General features: G+C 43.7%; 1 protein-coding gene across 7 annotated transcripts in view; it reads right to left on the minus strand.

The window, feature by feature from the left end:
* Positions 1 to 24,741, minus strand: part of TIAM2 (TIAM Rac1 associated GEF 2) — a 183,493-nt gene that overhangs the window by 119,539 nt on the left and 39,213 nt on the right. For all 7 annotated transcript variants that reach the window (XM_075146102.1, XM_075146106.1, XM_075146108.1 and 4 more), the window contains exon 2: positions 24,066 to 24,223. The gene's annotated coding sequence lies outside the window, so the exon portion shown is untranslated. The remainder of the gene's footprint in view (positions 1 to 24,065; positions 24,224 to 24,741) is intronic.

Genomic DNA, 24,741 nt, shown 5'->3' on the forward strand with positions numbered 1-24,741 from the left:
GCTTGTCCTGTAATCACAGTCAAGCAGCAAGGTCAAAAAGGAAACAGTAGCTATAAAACAATTTTTAATGCTACTTTTAATTTTAAATTTTTTGTTGTTGTTGTTATCAAGAGTTACATTGTACAGAAGACCAGAGAAAGCGTGCACGGTTTCTCTAAAAGGAAAGCATTTATCCACTTAGATTTCAAAGTCTGTCCTTTCTTTTTTGCTTTAATGCTTTTTCTCCTTCCAGAAAGCAAGGAGAAGAGACCAAAATAGAAAAAAAAAAAAAAAAGAAAAGAAATAGAATTGATATATCGTGATCCCAGCCAGCTTCCTGTCCTGGTTTGCATCAACAGTGTCATGAAATGAAGAATGACATAATATGCAATAGTTCCCCCGGCTTTGAAAAACATATGTTAGGGTGGCGCATACACTCCAGAATCCTGCAGCCACAGTACACAACTGGAGCACTCAGAGTTTCCATTTGTGAAAAACCTCAGAAAAGCATTTTAAGCACAAGTTTAACATTTAACACATCTTTATCCTACTGAGGTCCTGTATCCTGAACTAGTGCTTAAGGCTTAACTGATGCTTACTCCCTTTAAAAAGCACTTCTTCTTTCATCAATTTTCTTTCACATTCCTAAAGATGAAATCCCAGCTAGACCAAAATTAGCATGAGGGCGCTTACTGCAGAGCCAGGATTTCACTCCCAGCTATGAATTTTCTTCAGATTAGCTTGGGACAAACCGTGTCCCCAGAGTTGCGAGAGTATTAAATAAATGGTACAAAATTGTGCCCTTGCTACGCACCTCTGCCTGCAGTCCCTGTGAGAGAGTTGGGCTGTGCGGGGAGGGCAAAGGCAGTGAGAAGTCCGAGGGACATTAGCTAAAGCCTGGAACTGCACAAATGAATGACAAGTATGTTTTTTCCCACTTCCCTTGTAAGCTCCCTCCCCTTTCTTTTTCCCATAATCAAAAATCATGAGGGAAGTTACGGAAAGATTCTTGAAGAGAAGAGCGCAGACTCCCAATATGAGCTGGTCCCTCTCCCTCCTCCTCCCCAGGCACTGTCCCAAGAACTTATTAGGGGACCCAAGTTTTCAGAAATCAGTATAAATCAATAAATTTCACTTCTGACAAACTTCTTTTTTTTTTAATTCTCTTTAACTATTCCAACCAGCTGGTGCAGCAGCAGCCAGCACATGTGGGTTCTTCTCTTGTTTTCATCAGTGGTAATCTTGATGTGTTTTTCCTTACTGATGTCTGAGGAGGCACAGGAGACAGCAAAGGTGGTCAGATTATCACTCAGCAGTCCTAAACTGCAGAATGCCTTATTTTGATACGGATAAAATTATTTTACACATTATTTCCTGCATTATGCAGCCATTAACTGGAACTTGGAGGAGCTGCAAACTGGGCAGGAACCAGGGAGAAGGGAGATGATAAGGGTGCTCCAGATGATGACTTTCGCATGGCTGCAAAAATATCGTGAAACTCAGCGCACGTGCACTGTATGGGGAGGGGGTGACTGAGAGGAGGCAATAGCTTTAAGTCCCTCTCCATCCTGCCCAATAAATCCGTGTCTGACAGATCCCCACAGGCCTGTATATCATTTTGCCTTTTTGTAATTAGGAGACCAGCTGCAATTTCTTGGCCAGAGCCCAGCCAAGCTTCCCATGCTCCTATAAGCTTCTCCAACAAATAGCACTATGAAGCAAAGAAACTGAACACGAAATTCAGCATGTGACAAACTCTTCCATGTGTGACCTCTGTACCAGGCAACCTGTGAATCTACATCAGACTGACTTTCTGCATAAGGTCATGACAAGAAAAAAAAAAAAGGATCTGGACAGTCTATGAAATTCATTTCCCACCCAGCCTTTCCCCTTTTCCCATCTCTCATCATCATCTAACATTTCTGCTCAATTTGAATGAACAAGAAACACAAATCCCAAGATAAGTATGTGCCATCTATAGCAGGGTAGTTCCTTGTTTCATTCCAATGAAGATGCAGCCAGTTAAATATTTCCTGGAGGGAAGCATATTGCCCCAGAAAACATTTTCACAGAGCATGAGAACTTAATCCCAGAAGCAGGCAGAGGCCAGTGTCAGAACTCACTTCCGTTCTGTATATCGAAGATAATGAAATATAGCTTACTGCAATGCTTCCCCTTCCTCTTTCCTCCAAGAAAAAAGTACTCTTTCAGGAATTTGCTGGTATCTTGAGACTTGCCACTGGAAGTAGCAATTGCTTGCAAGAAGCTGGAAATGAAGAGTAAATCTAAACTGTGCATGCCAATCTGCCACCAGTTAGCTTCGGAACAGAGAAACTTTAACTGCTGTCCTGTGTATCCTCCATCTGCTGCTCCTCCTCTCTCTCCCTGGCACACTCCATTTGAAAAAAAAAAAAAAAATAAAAAAAAAAAAAATCAGAGATCGAAACGATTCCCCAGCAGACAATGAATTTCTGTGCTACACAGGCACCTGAGATGCAGATTTGATTAAAGCCTGTGAGCTCAGGTTACCCTCGAAGCTTGGCACCCTTTGAATTTTCTTCTTTCAGAGAAAATGTAAGGAACAAGTGCCTAGGGGCTGCTACAGCACTGCCTGGAAACCTCCCAGCCTGCCCGCTGCCACTTCCAGTGCTGCTCTGCTGTAGTAGCACAGGAACCAAGACTTACCCATCCAAGTCCATGCTCTTTGGAAAGCGACAGCAGGGATGCTCCTAAATCCATTTCAAAGCTTATTTCACAGTAAGTCTGTATAGTTTCCATGAGAAGCAGCATATTTCATCATCAACCTAACTCTGAAAATACCAGATGGTGCTGAAGTAGTTTCTTATCAGCACAGCAAGCTGGCAGTGCAAACACAAACGGCTGAAACCATCACTCCCTCCTGCTCTCATCCCGAGTCCCACATCCCATTTCCTCACTCTCTCTTCAATCATGTCCCCAACGTATTCACCAGGGAGCAGCACTCAATATTAGGGCCTCTTCAAACCTAACGAGATGGGTAACAATGGGTCATATTTTAAGTGAATCTTGAGCGGACCATTCAAAGGAGATGAAAGGACAGTGGAATTAAAAAAAAAAAGGTGTAATAAACCACCTTTGATTCACCTTAGCCTTTCAAGATAGTGATCAGACAGCATGTTAGTTTTGTACAGGATACAATGAGGGGATCATGCACCACACTCCTAGAGACTGGCTTGATGCTCTGCTGTTACGGTGATAGCCTCAGTAGCCAGAAATAGTTAAAGAAAGAAATAAAAGAAAGGACTGCTGGGAATGACAAGTCTCTCAAAACAGCAGGGAGACATTAGGCTACTACCAAATCAAGTGCACTTAAAAACAGTCCATGCCATGATGCTTTGTTCTCTCTTGTAACAAGATATGGCAGATCACAGGTTTGCTGTAGACAGAAAATATTGGTAAAGGGTCTTTCTAGGCTTCTTGTCAGACGCTTTAACCTCTCCCCAAATCATGGCAGGATGGTGAAATCGTGTTGCTGTGTTCCCCTGGTAGGTGCACACTCTGCGCTGGGGCACAGGAGCAAGCCGAGGCACAGGCAGGCTGGACCCCTGCAGCTCCTGGACCCCTCGAGCATCCGGACGGGTAACAGCCACGTGGCAAAGCCCATGCCCGCTGGAGCTGCCTCGGATGTGCCGAGAGGGAGGGCCACCACTGTGAACCAGCAGCGGGGCTGGCTGCCTGGCAGGGCACGCTCGCCGGGGAGCAGGGGGTGAAGAGGCAGACGGCCGGTGACACGGGGCTATCCGGAGCACCAAGTAACGTCCTGTCACCACCACCCCACACGCATCAGGGGTCCATGAGAACGACTGTGCAAAGACTCCAGCTCCCAGTCTCTCTTACAAACTCTTAATTCATTGCAGTTTTAGCCCTCTAAAGCTGCGCGCAGGCACGGCAGATAACACGGCAGAAAACATTAAGAAGAGCAGGCCCCTGGGGTGAGATTAGGCTCCACCTATGCCTTAGAGGATACCGGGGCCCATCCAAAATTGCCCTAAAGAAGTTAGCCGAGGACTTAGGTAATCAATTTGGTTCACTGCTCAGAGTGTCCTTTGCCCCCAGTTATTCATCACTGCCCTGCCTAATTCACCATAAAGGAATTCCTGAGGAACTGCCCTGCCGTCAGGAAGGCTCTGTTTACTCAAAGGAAAGACCAAAAAGCACCAATAATTGAATGATTTCACTTGGCACAGACTGCTTAATTTAAGCAAGATTTCTTTAGCAGAGCAACAGCTTTGGGGGGAAGGGGAAGGGGGGGGGGGGAAGAGAGAGAGAACAATTAAGATCAAGAAGAACAATTTTTTTTTTTAAAAAGGCTCCGAAGCTAGGAGAGACCATGTGCAGTAAGTGCCATGTTTTGCTGCGGGCCTGTCGGTGTTCCTGCAGAAAGCACAGGCTGCAGCAAGAGGAACCACTGTGAGTTCAATACTGCCAGTCCCCTTCAGCTTTACACTTTATACCACATTTCTGGAGTGATGGGGGTGACCAGTGGAGAAACTGGTTCCTGTCCATATCTTTTGATTAAACTTATGCTACTTTCCCTTATTTTCAAATTTTAAGATGGGGCCCTTCCTGTCACAAAATGTCTGAAATGTATTGGCTGGTACTGGCAGAATACAAATTATTATTAAAACAACACATGCATTGGCACTCATATCGTCTTTTTAATATATTATAGCAGTATAATGATATTTTCCCTTCCTCAACATTTGCTACCCCATTTTAGCCCCACTGCAAGCAACCACTCTACACATCAAAAATACCATCTGCTATAAGGCAAACAAACTGTTTATGCTTGCAAATGGTATCAGGACTCAATATTTGCAGAACTGTGGTGTAAGATGTTAAATAGAGCTTTCATCACTCTATTTGGGTAATTTCTGCTTAACCTTTTTATTCTTCCCTCAGAAATTCAGAAAAGGAGAGTGATAGGCCAAAGCTGTAGCAAAGCCTCAGAAAGGTGCACATTTAAAGTATTTCAACTCTAACCCACAGATTACAGTACAAACCTAGCATTATCTTTCCCAGAACATAACGCAGGACAATATGAGACTAAAACTAAGTAAAAGGACATTTGATAGAAAGCCAGGGAAAAATTGGAAGCGTAGCCCACAAGTTTTGCAGCATAATGGTCTCTCTCTGATAATATCTTCTTCTTTCTTGCAAAGTCACATTAAAACATAGGTTTCATAGACACAAATAGATATTCCTCTACCACAGTCACTTGGCTTTATTATATCACCCAGTTTAGCAGTTGTCACTAGTCACATCTCTAAAAAAGCATCACTGTAGGAGTCCTTTTCAAGAAATCCTTCCGCAACATGTTGTTTCTGGCCTGTACCATGTACTTAATGTCAGAGATACAAAATAATCTTTTCCAAATTATTTGTATGAAAGCTTCACACTCTATCAATTAAAGCAGGAAATGGGATGTTAAAGAAAAAGCCCACACTCGGATTTTCCATAAAACCTGTGCTATTAATACACCCAGATTCACTCCATGCTGTGTTTATGATTAGAAGTCTTTGCGGAAACATCAGCTGGTTAATAATCATCTACATCTGTCACAATATCCCATTTATGCCTCAGCCTACATCCTTCCATTGTTTTATTAGCTACCTTCAATAAATGATTGTCAGAATTATTTCCTCTTCATTTGCAGGAATAGTCTGAGGATGAAAGAGAAGAAAATAAAAACCAAAAAGGTGACGCCGACTTGTACTACAATAGGGATGGCAAATAAAGATTTTTAAAGGTCTTGCGCGTTGTTCCGCCAGTAAAACAGAGTGTTTATTAACTAGATTTTACAGCCCAGCCCGCCCCCTGAGTTTTTAAGGGTCTGACCTGACCAGCCCCGGGTGGTTTGCCCTTTCTCAGGGTTCATCCCGGGAGCGAAGCCCCGCGACCACCGCGGCGGAGGGCATGGCTGCTTCACCTGGGGACCCGCCAGCGCTGCCGGCCGCTGCCCCGGTGGCTGGCAGGGGCCCGAGACAGCAGGTCTCGGCAGGCTCCCTAATCAAACCTCCGTCCTGGGGATATTTACATACAATTCACAATGACAAAGGTACCTAGCCTGCAACAGGGACCGAGCCCAGAAACCTCTGCAGATGTTTGTCAGGTAAACGCACAGCTTGGTTCAGTATTTTCATGAGCGGTGTCACCAAAATCCCTGTTCTGCTAAATTCTTTAAGTAGACAAAAAGAAACTAGAGATCTCAATTTTTCCACAGATTGAAATAAATTGGTAGGACAAAAATGCAGTCTGTGAGTTTGACAAGAAAAAAAAGGAGGGGAAAGGACAACGTACATTTTGCAGGCAACAGAGACCTAGGAACACATTTAGAGCCAGGACAGTTTCCAGATTGATTTGCCCCACTGCAATCCTTGTTTTGTCATTTTAAATGATGCATGCTACCATTTTCCTACCAGAGGTAACACATTCTCCTGTGATTACCCAGGAGCCTGGGGGCTGTCCTGGTGGGCTGAGGAAAGCCCAGGAAGCCTGAAGGGGAGCACGCAGGCACAAGGCTACAAGGCCTTCGCTTTGTAGCCCTCTCACAGTCTTTGCAAGGACAAAAACCCCTCATGTCTACCCTGCAGGGTCCCCTGCCCCCCACCCGGGGGGGGTTTGGTTCCCCTCCCACTGATGCCCTCAGGAGGGAAGCAACTGGGGCACTCTGCTCTAAGGCGATTTGGGCTGACGGGTAATGTTACCCATCACAAAATGCCAGAACAACTAACGCTATTGAAAGTTAATGAATAGCAATGGTAACGGAGGTAACGTTACCAGTCTCAGATGTCCTCTTTTAAAAAGCCAGATTGCAGAGTTAACCAGAGGCAAAACACGCTTCCAGCCACCAGGTGAGCAGCAGAGGAAAGATGGTTCTTAAATACATACAACGAGTGTCTAAGGGCGATGCGCAATCTGCTGGAAACTTGCTGCTGAAATTACTCAATTGATCTACTAAAAAGTCATAAAGAACGAGCAAGCGTTTCAGGCTGCTTGTCAGGCTAGCTTTTGATGATGCCTGCTGCATATTAAGGCATTTGATGCACCCAAAAAAGTACTAAAAGGAAAGAAAACAATAACAATGTGCAGAGTATTATCTGAGCCTTCATTTGTGAGCAAGATAAACACTGGTTCCACTCAAACCGCCTCATGTTTTGTTTTGCCATTGAAAAAGGCAGGCTCTACTTAATTAATTTTCCCGAGTGCTTTAACTAATCAAGTCTTAAACACAAACATTTGACCAAGAGAAAAGAAAGCATGAAAACAAAACAGCATTGTTTTGCATGGTGTCAAGCAGGAGCAATGTTTGTGAAGTGCAAATAATACACACAAGAAAACAGCATGTTCTGTGCTGGGGGGGGGGGCAATTGCCGTTTTCCCCGGCGGGTGTGGGACGCAGCCTGCCCATCTAGCCTCGTGCTGAGCCGTGAAGGTGTTGCCATTTTCTAATCGAAGGGTATTACGAACAGATAGTTCAACATGACTCAGAGTTTTGCCCCGTAAGTGGGGGTAGAAGAACACGCTGCCTGGAACTGACTTTTGGGTGGGTACGTAGACAGGGCAGCAGTACCTTGCTCCTTGCCTGCAAACAAAAGCACTCGCTAAAACAAAAACCTTTGCTGACATACTTGAGAAAGAGAGGAAGGACCGAGGAGTAGCCAGAGGAGACAGAGCAAGAGAAGAGAGAAGAATATGACAGTCTGACCCCAGGGCCCAGCAGGGAACGCAGAAGCAGACGGTGGGCTGCACCTCGAGACCTCGGCGGCACCGAGCCCTGCAACTCGCAAAGCGCTCGCCTGCTGCCCGTGCCCGCAAGGACCACACGGTCGCCCTCCTCCTGGTATGTGTTCGCTTCTGACGACGTGTGAGTCCATGATGGCATCATCACAAACTACACCAGTGAGAATAAAACTGTACTTTTTCCCCTCCCCCCCCCCGTAATTAAGTGCATACAAATGTTCAATTCCCATTTTCATCAAAACTTAGATGTCTCCAAAACCAGTATGTTTCATGTCGTTCCCCATCCCTCCCCCTCTCTGCTCCTCCGCAGTTTAACCCCGGCAGGCTCACAGCAGGAGGAGCGCGGTTCCCAACGTACGGGAGCCAGCCCAGGCCAACCCCGGGCGCAGGCAGCTGCATAAGCGAGCCACGTGCGGGCAGCGGGCAGCAACCTCAGAGCCAAGGCCGGCCACCAGCTGAACACCAGGTACAGCCACATCCACTTTTATACGAACACCCGAACCCAAGAGCCGGCTTTCGGGAAGGAAAGCAGAAGCTGTCGCTGCGGTGCAGACCTCCCCAGGCTGCGCCTAAAAGCAACACGGCCACAGTAGCAGATGTCCAATTCCTGACTGCGACAAAACGCAAGGGAGAAGTCTGTAAGATCGCTCTGTGGCCAGAACTGCTCCTCTGCACCCTGGGGTGACCCAGCAGCCCACCCTGGCCTCCCTCCAAGCTGCACAAAAATGCCCTGGGAGCTGCCCTGGAAACAAGCTAGGCTGTGAAAAACAAGAGCTGGAGACTCACTGCCCATACCGACCAAATACTGTGCCACTGAGCACCATAACCACATCATTTAATCCTTCTCTAGGATCTTATGAGGTAAGGAGACAGAGAGGCAGGGACATCCTACAACAGTTAAAGCTATTGCTTTGATCAGTGTTTCACAGAAGAAAACTATAAACCAACAGCATCTATTCAGACTCATGATGTCCTTGTCAAAGTTTCAAAATAATTCAGAAGAAACACCCGGTTCCTGCATGCCCGTTCAAGTACCCAGCCGCAACAGGCAGCGGAGACTGCCTTCCAACACCACCACTGCTGGACACACGAATGAGAAGATATCAGGCCTTACAGGGTCCTACAACAACTACCACCTAAACTCTGGTTTTAGATTAATTTCACTTTAATGAACCATGATTTGAGAAACCACAGCTACAAAAATGGAAAACACACACGAAACACTGAAGGCTTGCTCAAAAGACTGCCTATGCAGGAAGCAGCTCCCAGCTTCAAATACCAGATTCAATACCACTGGTTTGCACCTTTGATTACATTTAGTTTCTCCAACGGCACATTGAAAAGAATATTACTTAATCTGTCTGGGAGGGGTTGTTAAGACTGTTTGATTAACAAGCAGGTCTAACAAGGCCAGACACATAACTGGACAAGACCATTTCCTTGTAAATACAGCGGGTAACCCCATCTCTATGAGCAGCGTTATCTCAATAGACATAACATATTCTGCAAATCAAAGATAATTCATATTATAATTCACACTGTGTTCACATTCATATTATAATTCATCATAAATATCTCTAACTACCATTGTTCATGCAGTCTATCAAGAGGCATCTCAACAGAAGCGTGATTCACAACTTCACAGGAAATCTGGTGGAAGGTTTTCGCTATCACTGTGAATGCTGATAATTGTATTACTACTGAGAATAACTTGCAGGAAGGCAGAGCATAGTAATACTAGATGAGTTTTCCGCATCTGAAAAAGGGAGAGTTCTCCTCTTCTGAATCCACTGCAAATGTATGAGCCTCCTGGATCAGTTTCTAATCATTGGGTTCTCACAGGCTTACATTTGCTGCTAACAAGTCAACAAGCTGCTGTGGTCTGTAAAAACAACTCATTGAAAAACAACACTTTGGAAATTTTCAAATTTTTCTTACATAAAGGAAAAAAAAAAGTATCTGTGTTAATCAAAGGTTTTGATTAAACTCTACTGGTTAAAACTTGTAAGAAATACAAAGCTACAGATCACAAAGCAAAAATGTCTTAAGAAAATTAAAGCCTTTTTTTGTTTGTTTTTTTTTTTTTTAAAAAAAGCAGTATGTCTTAGCACAAACGTTTGTGTGCCGTCCCTGTGTCAGACAAATGCTCTGCAGCCTTCACACACCAGAACAATGGCTCCCGAAGTGACGGAAATGGCACCATCCAAGAATCCCAGCAACATTAATACTGCAGCGTTTCCTGAAACCGCTACAAGCCATAAACAACCGTGGAGAAGTCAGCCTGAAATGCCATTCTGACTCCATCTGTGCAGCAACCAAACAGTGCACAAGAGCCGGTATTCGCTCCCACTCGGAGACGGCACGCGGCTCTGCCACGCAGCCCAAACCTTGCCACCCGCTGAACGGCTCTGCTGCACCGGGCATCTCCAGCAGCGAGGAAAGAGGGGGGCAGGATTCATCTCCTCTGATATCAGCTAACTTGGTAAATTAACCAGTAATCCAAGTTCCTGCTACAGTTAGTGGAATGACCCAGGCATTTCAGAGACTAATACACTCCCTTTCAAATAAGTGCCCAGAGATAGCTGGGTGCCCGTACTAGCTGTTCTCTTCTGAGTAATCTTGCAGCCAGAACATATGCATGCCTCCTCTCTTGCTATGAAAACACAAGATACAAGCTACTCTATGAGGTTGTTTCAGTTTTTTTTTTCCCCCAATAACATACTCATCAACACTTTCAACTGCTACTTTTCCTGGAAATAAGCCTTTCCTCTTTTGTGACAAGTTGCATATCTTGCAGTAATTGAAAAAACGAGACCCACCAGATAAGGGTATCCTGTCTGCCTTGAAATAACTCTCTGACTTCCTTTTCCAAGAAGATAAGAAACATTTGCACATACGGGCATCACTACATGAAAGCTACCTCCCTTCAAGGAAAAGCCTAATAGAAAATTCAAATAATTTCTACAGCTAGAAGAATCCTCATGGATGTAGCCTGGTGTAGCAATTCAGGTATGTTACAACCTGAGCAACGAGGGGGTGCCGTCGAGCTGTCCAAATTATGTGCAAACTTTATCTGTCATTCAGAGCCTAATCTCATAGTTGCCTTATTGCTCACCGAGTAATTATAAAAAACAAACTATACCGTGTATTGATTTTTCTTTCCTGTGCTTCCTGGATTCTTTTTCTAGCTATTCTTCTCTATCACCTCCTCTTCCCATTTCTCTTACTTTCACATCAGCACCGCAAATTTCATCCGCTGAACAACTATTCTCCATCCTCACTCCCCCTCCTGCAGAAGTCCCCCTTCTTCGACACATGGCTGCTCCCTCCTGCCCCTGCCAGCCACCCCACCCGCTCCTCCTCTCCCTGCTTCCCGCTCCGACCGCAGCCTGAGAACAAGTCTCCAAAACTCAACCAGTTACCCACGCGAGGCGATGCGGCAGGTCTGGTCGTGCCCGCTTGGTTCACCTCGAGCAGCTTTCCGCTGCGGGCGCTGGTTTGAAGGTGGCTACCCAGGAATGTGGGCAGCAAGGGGGGCCGAGCTCTCGGTGGAGGGGAGCTCCTCTGCTGCACGGCCCCGTCCATCGCAACCGCCTGGCTCTCCCCACGCCCTTATCTCACCGCATCACTTGGCTTTTGCGACCTGGCCTTTAGGATATGGGTAACACTTTCTGCTACAGCTGTGTGCTACAAATCTCTCGTATGAGAAGAAGTGAGGATGTCTGAGCCAATGCCTGCGAGACGGCCAGATGGCCGTGCTGTCATCCTGCGGGTTTATGTGGGCTTCTCCCACTCACATCCTTGGACTTCAAGTTCCTCTGCCCACCCTGACTAGCAGGAGCATCAACTTCTGTTATACTTCTTTATTCCGTCTGTGCCGTGGCGTCAAAACTAGCTTTGAATAATCTTTGAACAGCTATCTTTTCTTCCATTATAACAGCTTATTAAAGAAAACAAAACGAAGCAGTGAATATGAACTATTTATTACACAGAGAGAGCACTCATGCTCTGAAATCAGGCAATAAATCAAGATCAGTTTTCCCCTGCAACATGAAGTTATTTGTAGCAGCTAGCTGCCTCCCTCCCTCTGGAAAGCTTCCCAGGCTAAATGCACCGGGACACCCGAGCTGCTGGTTTTTTGTTGCTCTGAAAAGAGAGAGGACAGGCGCAAATGTGTCCTAACCACCAGCTGAGAGAAGCAGAGGGACTCCAGAGGTGATGCAAAGCGCCGCGTATAGGGGAGCGGAGCGAGGTGCTGCCTGTCCAGCCCTGCCCGCGCCCCTCGCACCGGACCCTTCCCCGACCGCTTCAGAGACTTGAACCTGGGAGAAGGCCACCGACAGGCCCTTTTCTAAGGGCATTAAGAAGGGCTTACCAACTCTTCATGTATTTTGGCACCCTGCCTTCCAGGGAGGGTTATCTCCCCACCAGCACGGCCCCTCCAGCAGGGGCCAGCGTCATGGGGGGGGACCCCGGGAGGGACCCCCTTTCCTGCAGCTGCTCTAACGGCTCCTGGCCGCTATCTGGTGACCCCGGCAGCGGGGCTGTGGCTGCCAACAGGAACCCCGCCCCAGACCACTGCTGCTCCCTGACGCGCCCGACACTGCGCCGCCCATCTCCATGTGCTGCACTCTCTCACCGAAAACGTCTGAATGCATTTTCATGTAGGAACTCTACAGCAGCACAAGGTTCGAGAGCCCAGCTCTCTTTCTTAAAGGTGCAAGGAGGGAGATTTGATTTGTAGAAGTCAGGTACAGAAACGCAAGCCCCATCATCCAATTAAATAGATAAATGCATCATAACATTTTGCACTTATATCCATCTACCATCTTCCTTTCTTTAGCTACCAATACCCCAACTCCGTATTTGCACATTACATTGCTGAATTCAGGCGATAAACTCCTCTGAAGGTGTGACACGTTCTTGATCTTTACCAGCAAAACAACTCTTCCATCCTGTGTCCACATTTTTTCATTTGTCTGAAAAGCACGCCCTACAAATAAGTCACAGAATAAAACATCAAGACGACAACAGGTAGAAAAAAAAGTGACGAGCTTTGAGAGTAGCTCAAACAATTTCCTTAAATAAATGGAAATTAATTTACATTTCTTCTTCTCATGCAAATCATCATTTTTGTGTTGTTGGTTTTTTTTTTTCTTTTAGTACATCTTTTTTTTCAGGTGTGCATAAAGGAAGTAGGAATGACACTACAACTAAAAAGATATAGGCACAAAACAACGAGTCAGAAATTTTTTAAACAAAAATAAAATATTCTTTGATTTATTCAAATGATCAAAGATAATAATTCTATCTTTCATCAATATCGTTGGAACTTTTAGAGAACTACTTTGTTCAGTTATTTAAAAGAAAGACATAGGCAATTTGAAGAAATGAGAAAGAAAGGACAAATCTTTTTAGAAAAGAGAACAAAAAATGGAAAGCAGAATATTCTAAAAGAATATAAAAGGCTGTTATAAAGAAATTTGGGATCAGCTGTTGGCCTGCCTCATCAAGAATAGATGAGAAATAAATCAGCTTGATTTTCAGTGAGGAAACCTTTGTATAGATGTCAGGGAAAGCTTTCTAAGTATAAGGACATCTAAGACCAAGCTAGTTTAGGAAGGTTATATATACAGACAAATTAGCAAGAAAAAGGCAACATGGGAGGGAAATGACGTATTATCCCTTACAACGGTGCTAAAAGCCTCCAGTAACTGACTGTGCCAAAATGAAACAAAAAATGGTTGTTGCAAGTGTCAGCAGGTTGGATCCATTTTTACAGGAAATAGGCAAAAGCAATCATTTCCAAATAAATAACACACAGCTTACAACTAATGGCTTTGAAACTTTTTAATACTGTCTTTTCTTTAAAATAGCCCTTTCAGATCTAGTCTACATTTTGGGAAAAAATACAGTATAAATTTTCCATACACTCTTTGCAGAAGTGTTTGGAAAAAAACATCCACTAGCTGACAGTACAGTTCTGCACTTTTTTTTTTCCTAATGAAAACTGATCTTCATGACAAAGTCAGTTTTCTGTATGACATACAGAATATTTTGTTACTTTTTAGCCAAAAACTAAGCTGCCACTTCGCAGTGTAACACTTGTTCTTTTCTTTCCACAGTCTAGACAGAAGCAGCGACTCTGTAACTAAGGTTTCCAAATCCTTTCAGTTATAAAACTTCAGTTTTAAAATTTCACAACATTTTAACTGGTTCTGACATGGTTCTGACCAGGGCTGTCAATAACCATAACTGTTTGTTGCAGGAGGCAACGCTCAGCACTACAATCAGATTGCCATCTCTGTCCCACTAGGGAAGGCTTCCTCAAAGTTGCCACGGGCAGGGGGAGAAAGAAAAAACCAGCAGTGGGTGAATGCTGACGCAGATCTCATTGATGGTAAAATCCCCACAGTGTTCAGCGATGCCAAGACTTTGTCTAGGGAAATTATTACAATTTTCTGCTATCGTAACTAGTTCAAAAATCAGGCTGTTTACTGCTGAATGCCACCTGCTACTGCCTGGCAAAGCATGTTCAAACAATTACTCAGGGCATATTATCATAACGAACGGGGCTTTTCATTTACAAATCCAGAAGTGCTGTGCTGAAGTGGTATCGTTATCCCCAGTGGAGGGCAGGGGGAAGAGGGGGAAAGACAGGGAGATGAGAGATGGGCGCGTGGACAAGAGGACTTCTCCAGGCCGAATGGTGGCCAAGGGATGGATGGGGCCCAGCCACCCCAAGCTCTATTGCTACATCTTTTTCTATAGGCTGCACACCTGATTCAGCAGGAAAGGTTTTCACATTGTACGTTGTCTGTCACAACACATGCAGAAAAGCAGCAGCTGGTAAAGCAAAATATATTGCTTATTTCATCGCATTCTGCAAGAACCTGGAAGGGGATGCGGTGGTCAGGCTCACATGTCCACTTAGGAGAACCAGTCTCCAGCAGTGACCAGCAACAGCAGAAGCAAAGCAAGGTTTGGGGGGAATTACAGAAATACAGCAATCATGAAGCAGTCTATCACGGACTGCAGCCTATTTTCTTTTTTTAAAAACAAAAATATGTGAACTTATGTTTCTTTAGAAAGAAAAAAATTTTGGTCACACAATCTGTGTTATTCAGGAAATCAAACTAGATGATAACAGTGATCACTTCTGGCCCTGCAATATATTAATTTTAAAAAATTGTCAAACATCAACTTCATTCTTGTGTTTTTCCCCATGAAGTCCAAAGAACTTAGGAAACCTACCCTTCATCTCCTGGATTTTACTATAAATCTTCCTTTACTGATTCTACAAAAGCCTTGGAAATCAAATCTCTTTTCATTTCCAACTTCTGTGAATAATCAAAACTTTGTTCAACACTATGGCTTTTATTCCAACACACATAAATAGATTCTTAACTTGCACAAAACCTGAAACCACTTTAATCAATTGGCTATATATAGTCTGGATAAATACTGATTTTGAGATTCTGGGTATATAGCCAATCCTGTGCTATTTGCTAATACTTTGATCTTAATTCACATCATTTTAAGAAGAAATGAAAAATATTCTGGGGACAACAAAGCAAACAGTAAAGAAATTACAGCCTGTAAAAGCTAAAGGATATGTACATTAGCTAAAACCTCAATTTGTTCCAAAAGCGTTTGGAAGAAGACAGAAATACATTTAGACTTATCATAAAATGAGACACAAAATATCCATAAATTTGTTATTTTGTTACTCCCACAGGAATTCACAGAAATCTACTACTATATTAAGTATATTTAATAGCATTAGTAGACAGCACTACAGTCTCATTGCATGTGTGCGTGTGTAACGTACTGCTCCATTTTCTATGGCAGCATTATAGCGCAGGTGATTTATGTCTGTGTTACAGAAAGGGCTATTCTATAGAAATATCACAGGAAATGACACACAGGAAATAAACCAACACAGACATCTTACAATCATTTCCTAAGCTCTAGCGCAGCAATCTGCTGAGCTCCTGAAACAACCCAGATGCTGCTGACGCAAGGAATGAACAAGCACCAAAAACGCTTCCCTCTCCCAGCACAGCTTCTGGGTCCTGAGAGGAGAAAAGGATGAACAAGGCAACAAGCTATGGAACAGTGAGTTATTTGCCACCTGAAAATATGCTTTATTGGGTATTAACTGTTCAGTACTGTCATGGTTCATCTACGGTGGCTATGGACAGATGGGGGGACCTGCAGCGGCTGTGAAAACAAGAAAGCTGAAGATTAATGCGTGGTGAATGGTCAAGTAATGGCTGGGGAAAAGAAGGCCACATGGAAAAAAGTCACAGTAAGCCTCATGCCAGAGCTTCCTCGTCTGTCTCCCTCATGAAAGGGGGCTTATAAGAAAGATGGGAATAGACTTTTTAGCAGGGCCTGTAGTGATAGGACTAGGGGTAATGGTTTTAAACTAATGGACGGTAGATTCAGACCAGGTATAAGGAAGAAACTTTTTAGAAGGAGGGTGGTGAAACACTGGCACAGGTTGCCCAGAGAGGTGGTAGATGCCCCATCCCTGGAAACATTCAAGGTCAGGTTGGACGGGGCTCTGAGCAACCTGGTCTACTTGAAAACGTCCCTGCTCACTGCAGGAGGGTCGGACTAGATGACCTTTAAAGGCCCCTTCCAAGCCAAACCATTCTATCATTCTCTGATTCTATGAACTACCCCCAGTTCCATTCAGATACCATCCCGTTAGCACGTGTTATTCTGCTCTAACATGCAAAAGCATCCGTTCCCTTCCCACAAGCGCCTGCTGTGTCAAGTAGCGGACGGAGTAAAAATTCAGTCCCTGCCCTCAAGAGCACTTAATTCAGGTTACAGCAAGATATCAACAGATGCAAAGAAATAATCGTGTTTCAGTCAGGTTTGCCAACGTGCAACAGAAGACCACGTCCTGGAAGCCAGATGAACTCAGCAACATTTTAACATGGATTTTATTAAGGAATGCTAGGACATAGCTCATGAGGGTTTAACAGAATGCATAGTATAGAGAACTGCTTTTCATTTAAGTAAATTTTACCAGTTAAAAATAGCCAGAAAATTAGTATCTCAGCCTACTATCTCATTATTGCTCAATATTCTACTATTCCCACTCACCCTTCATACAGCCTTTTAATGGAAATTATAATATATGAAAGCTACATATGCAGGTATGTATACAATATATTAAAAAAATGCATCTGACATCAGTGTCCTAGGCTAAGAATCAATATGAGACATCTTTATACTATTCGTTTCTAGGAAAAAAAGGGCAGGAGTATTCCATATGAATTTGAATACACAGAGGTCTACAAAAGCAGATTACACTGACACACACTTTAAATGTAATTATTTCTTGCAATTTTTTCCTTACACGCTAGAGGAACTAGCAGGGCTGTTTCAAGACAGCAATCAGGAGAACAACCATGTCATTCCATGACACTTCTGTTTGGTTTTTTTTTGAGACAGAAGTCCTTTGCTCAAAAGATTCCATATGCAGTTTTACCATTAAGTACACTGAGGTCACATAACTGGTGTAATACCTAAAGCATGTCAGCTAAGCAGCAAAGAAATATAAGACTAGGTTTACTATTGTATAACTTAGAAGTCAAAAGATATTGTTAATTTGTGTCTTAAGTGAAAGCTAGTCTGCCAGTAAAAACGCCTTTTCCTGTAGACAAAAAAAAAGGAAGCTTTGAGAAAATCAGTACAAAATTTGCTGTAACTAAGGAAACTTCCCACTGTAAAAAATAAGCATAATTTTCTTCAGGTAACTGAAAAAGATACCTAACACTTTCACTATTACCTACAAGCCAAGGAATACACACGTCCTGTATAAATACTCAAACCATTTTAAAACACCATGGGTGAAATCTTGGTCGCATTAAAGCTGATGGCAAACTTCCCACTAACTTCAATAGCGACAGAATTTCATCCGTTGCGCCAACTCATAAAGCAGAAAAGAGTAAAGAAAAAGCTTTGAAATATAAAACTAAAACAATAAATAAGATTGCTTTAATCACCACTTCTAATGCCTTCAATCTTCCATGCAATTTCTGCCCTCTGATATGCCAACAAGCTGAAGGTTCAATGCTTAGGTCCCTTAGTTGATTTATCGGTCCCTGCGATACAGATTTGGATCATGCCCTGCCCCTTCCACTGTTTCCTGCCCAGCAAAACACAACACAGCAGCTCTTACACCAGTCGCATTTTAATAGTGCGGGAAAAGAGCCGCAACATTAAAACTCAGTTTTGCAGTGACTCAGTTCAGAGCACTGCACTTCCTAGAACTGGGGTTTTTGGTTTGTTTTGGTTCTTTTAAGGTTAGCGGGAAGTTCCTCAGCAATCAGCGTGCAAGATCTCTCATCAGCGATGCAGGAAAGTGGGTGGCACCATTTGGTTTCCATTCAAATTCCGCTCTGGTCCCAAATGAAAAGGAGTTTTGCAATTATATTTTAACCTCCTCAGACATACTGCAGAGACTTCAAAGGAAAAACACTTCTGCAAATCAAATGGCTTGGTAGGTCCAAAGGGAGAAATATACCTGAAGACCAAACGTCTTTCATGAGATACTGGACTCTAACAACAGCTGTTACTCATATACAGGCTACCCCTTTATAGGCAACCTAAACAGCAACTGTATCAGTATATGAAAAGCAGAGCTTTCACACAAGACCTTAACGAATGAGCTGAGGCTACTTTTACTGGCCCAGCCACCTGAAAACTAAATTCTGCAGCATTGTAGAAACTTCTACCAGATTAGTGTTACCACAGGGAAGTGCACTGAACTCCAGACTATTGAATTATTATATATTATGTTTTCTTTTTTTAAAAAAAAAGTATTTTTAATTATGTTTATAAAAATCCTAAATTTAGCATACTGTTTTGTTCAGATCCATCAATAATTATTTTTTAAATGCCAACAACAGGCCAGACAGAAAAGTAAGAAAAAATTCAAGTCATGGAAATGTATGCAACATTAGGACTGGACTAAGCGCTAAGTTTGCTTGTAACAGCAAATATGGGGAGGCAACATTTTCTTAAATGTTGTCGTTTAGACAGAAAAAAAAAAAAACCACAAATTTCTTTTTAATATTGTCCACAATGCTTTTATAAGACATCAAAGGTTGTGCAAGGCATGAGCATGTGAGCAAAAAATACTCATTTTGTTTTGAAGTGAGGATACTCAATAACCACTATCCATCATCTTCTTTTCTGGATCTTCTATTTCCAAGATCATTTTGCTATCCTATTTAACATTATCCTGTACTACACAGTCAATGATTTTGAAATATGTCATTCTTCAATATGAAAGTGGACCATGGTTCTTAAGAGATTAGCTCCATATGCAAATTCAGCTGAAGACTGTAGGAACACTTGATCTACATAATTTTAAGAATTAAAAAAAAAAAAGACCTCTGACATATCTGGATAAAGACAGTATTTCAGTAGGGAAGGCAGATTACGCTGTAAGGTTTCACAGGACATTGGAACGAGGGAGCAGAAACGAGAGCTCACCCCCAGCGGCAGAGTACATCTCTGCGCAGACAAGAAGCAGCAGCTGTCAGAACCTCGAGCAGGGATGTCCGTAGCCGGTTGATCACAGCAGTAATGCTCAGGTGGGAGAGCAATGATCTTGACTGACAGCGAGCTCAGTTAAAATGCCTCTCAGAGAAATACAAACACAAATGCCCCTCCTGCTCACGCACAGAGCACCACCATTTGTGCTCAAGGGCTGGCCATACAGACCAGAAAAAAACTGGTGTGACGCTTACCGGGTATCAGCCGTGCTACCTACACTCACCAAGCCCCTGCCACCTCACGTTCCAGCGGAGGAGGATGAGCTCTCCGCCACGAAGGACGAGCTACATCTCACTGGCCGCAGAGCAGGAGTCGGCACCCCGCGCTCCCCTGGGAAGCGGCGTTCCCCTTCCCATGGCTCGCCCCAACAGCTCCACGGGGGAAAGGTGCCACTTTGCTCCTTTCATCTCAGTGTCTTGCCAGCAGTGCCAGCTTATAGAAGTGTCAAACTGGATATAGGTAACAGGGAGAGCTGCCCTGTGGCTGGAGGGTAGCGTCACCAAGCTTTGTCAGGCACGCCTAACTTTTCGGTGTCATCTTTGGTAAGGCTGATGACCCCTGCCAGCAGCGCAGTCGAGCTGTCGGGCGGCAGAGGATGAGGCTGTGACAGAGAACACCGAGGCAATGGGGAAATTAATGTATGGCTAGAAAATAAGGATAGGCAGTAACTACAGCTAGCCAGCTTTGGAGATACAAACATTATCTCAACTTGAAGTCTTTATGGCCTTATATATTCCTTCTAGGGTTACACTGCAAAAAATGCATACACCAGATTGATTATTTAGGAAATCAGTAACTGAGTTTACTGAGTTTATCTGCTGTTGCCTGTCAATAAGAAACCGTTTCCTGAATGCAGAGCTTACCCAGCAGGCCACAAGGCTTCTCTCAGTTTTATTCCACTTCCTCAGCCTGTTTTGAACCTTTCCTCCTCTAGCCTACACCTGAACATCAGTCACAGGGGCTTGCCCAAACAGCCACAAACCTTCTTTCTGCCATGTCCCTTCCTTGTTTCGCATGAAGTTTGAATGTACACTGTTGGCACCGACATTGTATGTTATTCAAAGTGTTTTTAAGATTGCTCTATTCCACGGTTTATGTGAAGGCACTGCTGCGTGTCCTTCTCCCCACGTTTGATTAGTCTCCCAGTCATTCTATCACATATTTGGGTTCCCCTCCCCGACTTTTGTTTGGCGTTTTCTCATCCAATCAACCACATTAGTAAGACTTTCACTTGGAAAGGAAATAAAGAACCAAGCCTTGTTTTTAATTACTTTAACCTAGGAGCAATTTGTTGCAAAAGTCTACAGATGGAGTTATGATCATATCTTAATCGAACATCTGAGTCCACAGTCTTACTGCATGCCAGCAATGCTGGGTCATAATTAAACAGCTATTAAAGTAAGCACACAGTGACCTACTTATCTCAATTATACATCAGCTTTGCTTCAAAAGAGGCTCTTCTGAAAAATCAGGTGTCCGTCTTCCTCAGGCTACACCACCATTGAAGATCCAGCGCGAACACATACCGAGAGGCACTTCACTCTTACCACCTTTAGTACGTCCATATCTCATGCTAACCAGCTCTCTTCCTAACTCAGGTTTTCTACACCTCGTGCACGCACAACAACTCCAGTGCAACTTGAGAGTCGGTGTGTAGTCTGGGCATGCGTGCTTGTGTCTTCTGAGCGGTGCCCAACGGCAGAGCGGCACTTTGAAGCCTACGTGCAACGCACAGCGAGCGGGTTTTTCGGCCGCATGAACCAAGAGCCCTCGGATCCAGGGAACCAGAGCTCACCGCCCTGCAAAGGAAACTATCCATGTGCCTCCTTCCAGCGGGAACTCCAGCCAGCCAGGAAGGGCTTGCTCCTGCAGAGCCCGAGGAAGCGCGCCTTGCCAGGTACCTTCTTAGTGCCCAGTGCTGCCCCTTCCAAGCACGCTCTAAGCTGGTAAATCAGCACAGGACCTGCAAGGTATCAATGCCTTCCTCGTGAGATTAAGTTTTAAACCACCTCTATCTCCAGAACATACTTGGCTGGAATACTTAATGAAGTCCAAACAGAGTCTGCACAACTCTGCTTTTACAGGCCGGCTGCTGTAACAAAATTCAGCTGCAACACAAATGCAAGAACAATCAAACTTGTTACTGCGATTCACCGAGTAACTTCAGGTTGTAAAACTGAACAGATGGCACTTGGGAGCTTTATTCAATATCTTGGACTTTTTAATTAGATTCCTGCCCAAGTCAGTCTGCTGGTCTACAGCGGGAAACCCCAGGTTTCAAAGTAACCTTAGGAGTCCCATTGCTCTGTCTGATAGAAACCACTACGTCAGGGAACTGCTGCGGGCGCAGCTCCTGCAGCTTCCACCCCAGGAACCGGTCAGCAAGTAATTAACAGAGCAGAATTAAAGGGATAGTCCAAAAATGCAGCTACGCCTTAGCAAAAATGCAAATTAATGCTTTAATGCACCACACTGCTTTTTAATTTTAGGATGCTCTTGGCATGTTTATCATTAGGAAACTGTATGCCGTGATTTTTTCTTCCATGTCTTCACATGGTTCTCAAATTCACCTTCTGCCACTGACAAACTCAATCCGGGTTTTCACTGGTTTTTGGAAAGCTGCAGGTGTTCACAATCAAAAAGAAACAAAACATTCTGACTGTTAAAAAGCTGAAGAACTTGCAAGGCAATAAATAGTGCATCTACCCCACAGCACTGAAACATGGCAAAAACAACCAGCAGGCTCTGATGGTTGTGGGACCCAGTCCCCCAACAGACATTAGTTTCATTAAATTTTAGAATCAGGTCCAACACTTCCTTTTACCAATACAGGTCAAACAAAAACAACAAAAAAACCAAGCCCCCAACAGGTTGACTAAATGACAAATTAAGACTTTTTATGAGTGCTGCAGTGTATAAAATCTCAGTGACACTTTTACCCTGAGGCAACAGAGCATGGCACAACACACCGGAACAGTAAACCTAGTTGTATCAATCACAATGGCACAGCATCACAGCTGTTCTGTTATCAAAATCAGTTAGAAGTTGACTATTTTGGGGTTGTTTGTTTGTATTACTTTACTTTCTGAGAAGGGAAAACTCCAAAATTCAGTAGAGCTTCTAGACTGTTGTAATCATGTTCAACATAACACTGACCACTCCTGCAAATCCATTTTCATTTTATAATATATCCAGAATGTATAAGCTAGTATTAAAAATAACCTGCCTGTTTTAGAAAAGAATGGGTCAAATACTCTACTAACCAAAGAACAGCAAATGCAGAGCTCGTGCATATTTACTTCTGTGGCACTGGTGCCTGAACTTCCTTTCAAGTGGCAGAACTCTAAATCATTACAAAATGTAGCAATGCTCCATTATATACTGCTTTTAAAAGAGATGAGTGGGTTACAAAATAAACCGAATATATAAAATTTTTTTAACTGTTTGAATATCATATAACAATCAGCTCTAAGATTCACCTGCCTGTTGTGTGTCAGTCGGAGAAAAACCTGCAACTTGGAGAGCTTCCTTGTTTATTCAGCACAGTTTTGCCCCAAAGCATTTTGTCAAGCAGGAAAAACAATCCTGTCCTAGCACGGGATGAGACCAAATCCCTCTGAAACTGCAGCCCTCGCCAGTGGATGTATTTAAGATCGCGTCACACAGACTCCCGGGGAATGAGGATGAACTGGATGCTTCAGGTCCAACCCTGCTCCCTAGGACTTTGTGATGCACAGAACTGCCCATAGGCCTGAACTTCCTAAAAGATGGCTTCGTCAGAGTTGCGTGGTGGATTCCTGCTACAAAGCCCAAACACGTCTGGATTTTGTGTTAACTAGTAGCATACATGGTGTAGTAGATAACACAGTATTGACAACAACGTGGGGTTTCTTCAATTAGTAACGGCAAACAATGTTGAAGCAATTAAAAATAATGAAAAATTGAATAAACACTCTCTCATCACCCTTTTATAAAACATCATGATTAAGTTCTTTAAAATCTCTAAAACAACCCCTTTATTTCACATGACAAAGCTAAAGGGGGTGGAGGAGACCTGTCCTACCATAAGCTCCGTTGTAGCAGGTCTTTCAAACCCTCAACCAAAGCGTCTCTCCCTCATATACCATGCGTAAGATTTGTGATTACAGCAGAAAGACATCTGATGATCGCCAGAACTAAACTTTAACTGCTCTGTCCTTTGGGGACAGTGAGACATCAGGAGTAGGGCATCTCTTTGCTGGTAATTTTCCGTCTAATTCTGGAACGATGCAGTCTAAACCAGAAACTGCTCATCCATTCCCTCTTCTTTGATAGACAGACATCTACCACATCATAACACTCTTAATAGCTGGGCAGGAAAAAGCCTAAACCCCTCCCTCTCCCTCCTTAAGTTAAGTATAGAAAACTGCATCTGTGCTATTTACAGATCTGGATGCTTATCTGGACTGAAGTTTTGTAAATACAACCTATTTTGAAGGCAGAGGCATTAAAAGTCGGATGAACACCTCGAGAGAAACAATTCAGATAGCCTACGTTCCCCCCAGTGCTGGTGTTCACTATTGGTTGACTCTAAAACCTCAAAGGCACCCAGCCAATATGAAACCCAGGGACTAAAGCAAATTTTAAGCTGGTTGTATCTGGACCTTGGCCTATAACTGTTTCATAATCCAATTTATACATTCAGAAATTAAAAAAAAAAGACAAAATAAAAACAAACAAACCTTGCATAATTTATTTGCTCTCCACATGCCTTGTTTCCCTCGGCATCCTGCGGTGAAAGCACCGAGGGTGGGTGGGGTGTATTCTCAACACTGCCCTTGCCACTTCAGGAGCTGAAGACTTTTTTGCTGGAAGTCTCTGTTTTCGTAGCACTGGCAATCTGAAAAACAAAAACTGTTTTGTTAACACGTGTATCCCCAGATACACTAGAAATAAGTTTTGTTCTGAACCACTGCCAACTAAATCATTAACCTCTCCCATGCAAAGCCAACAACTCACATGCAAAAAAACCAGCTAGCGACATCTCCGCTCAATTCACACCTCACTTCGGCGTTCTGCGCGGACCGCTCATGCGCAGCAGCTAAAAACTTCTCTCTATATACAAACGGAAGTTAGAAACCGGTAATGCAACACACTACAAACACGTGCTTCAAGAGGAGTTTTCGTTAAGCCGTCCAGGTTTCCCTCTGGGAAACGCACAACCAGGAAAGGCGGCTTGAAACAGGCCAGCACCATCACGGTCCCTTTTCTACAGCGGTGGCACCAACCGCGCGAATGGTGCCTGCACCACAACAGGACTGCAATCCGCGCAAAAGCACCTTCAGGTCTGTTCTCATATGTTCTTATTTAAAGCTTCTCGCATCCCAGCCAGGACTTCTGCAAAACAGCCATGCGTCA

Source organism: Calonectris borealis, chromosome 3 (assembly GCF_964195595.1).
Source record: "Calonectris borealis chromosome 3, bCalBor7.hap1.2, whole genome shotgun sequence".
NCBI classification, from domain to species: Eukaryota; Metazoa; Chordata; class Aves; order Procellariiformes; family Procellariidae; genus Calonectris; species Calonectris borealis.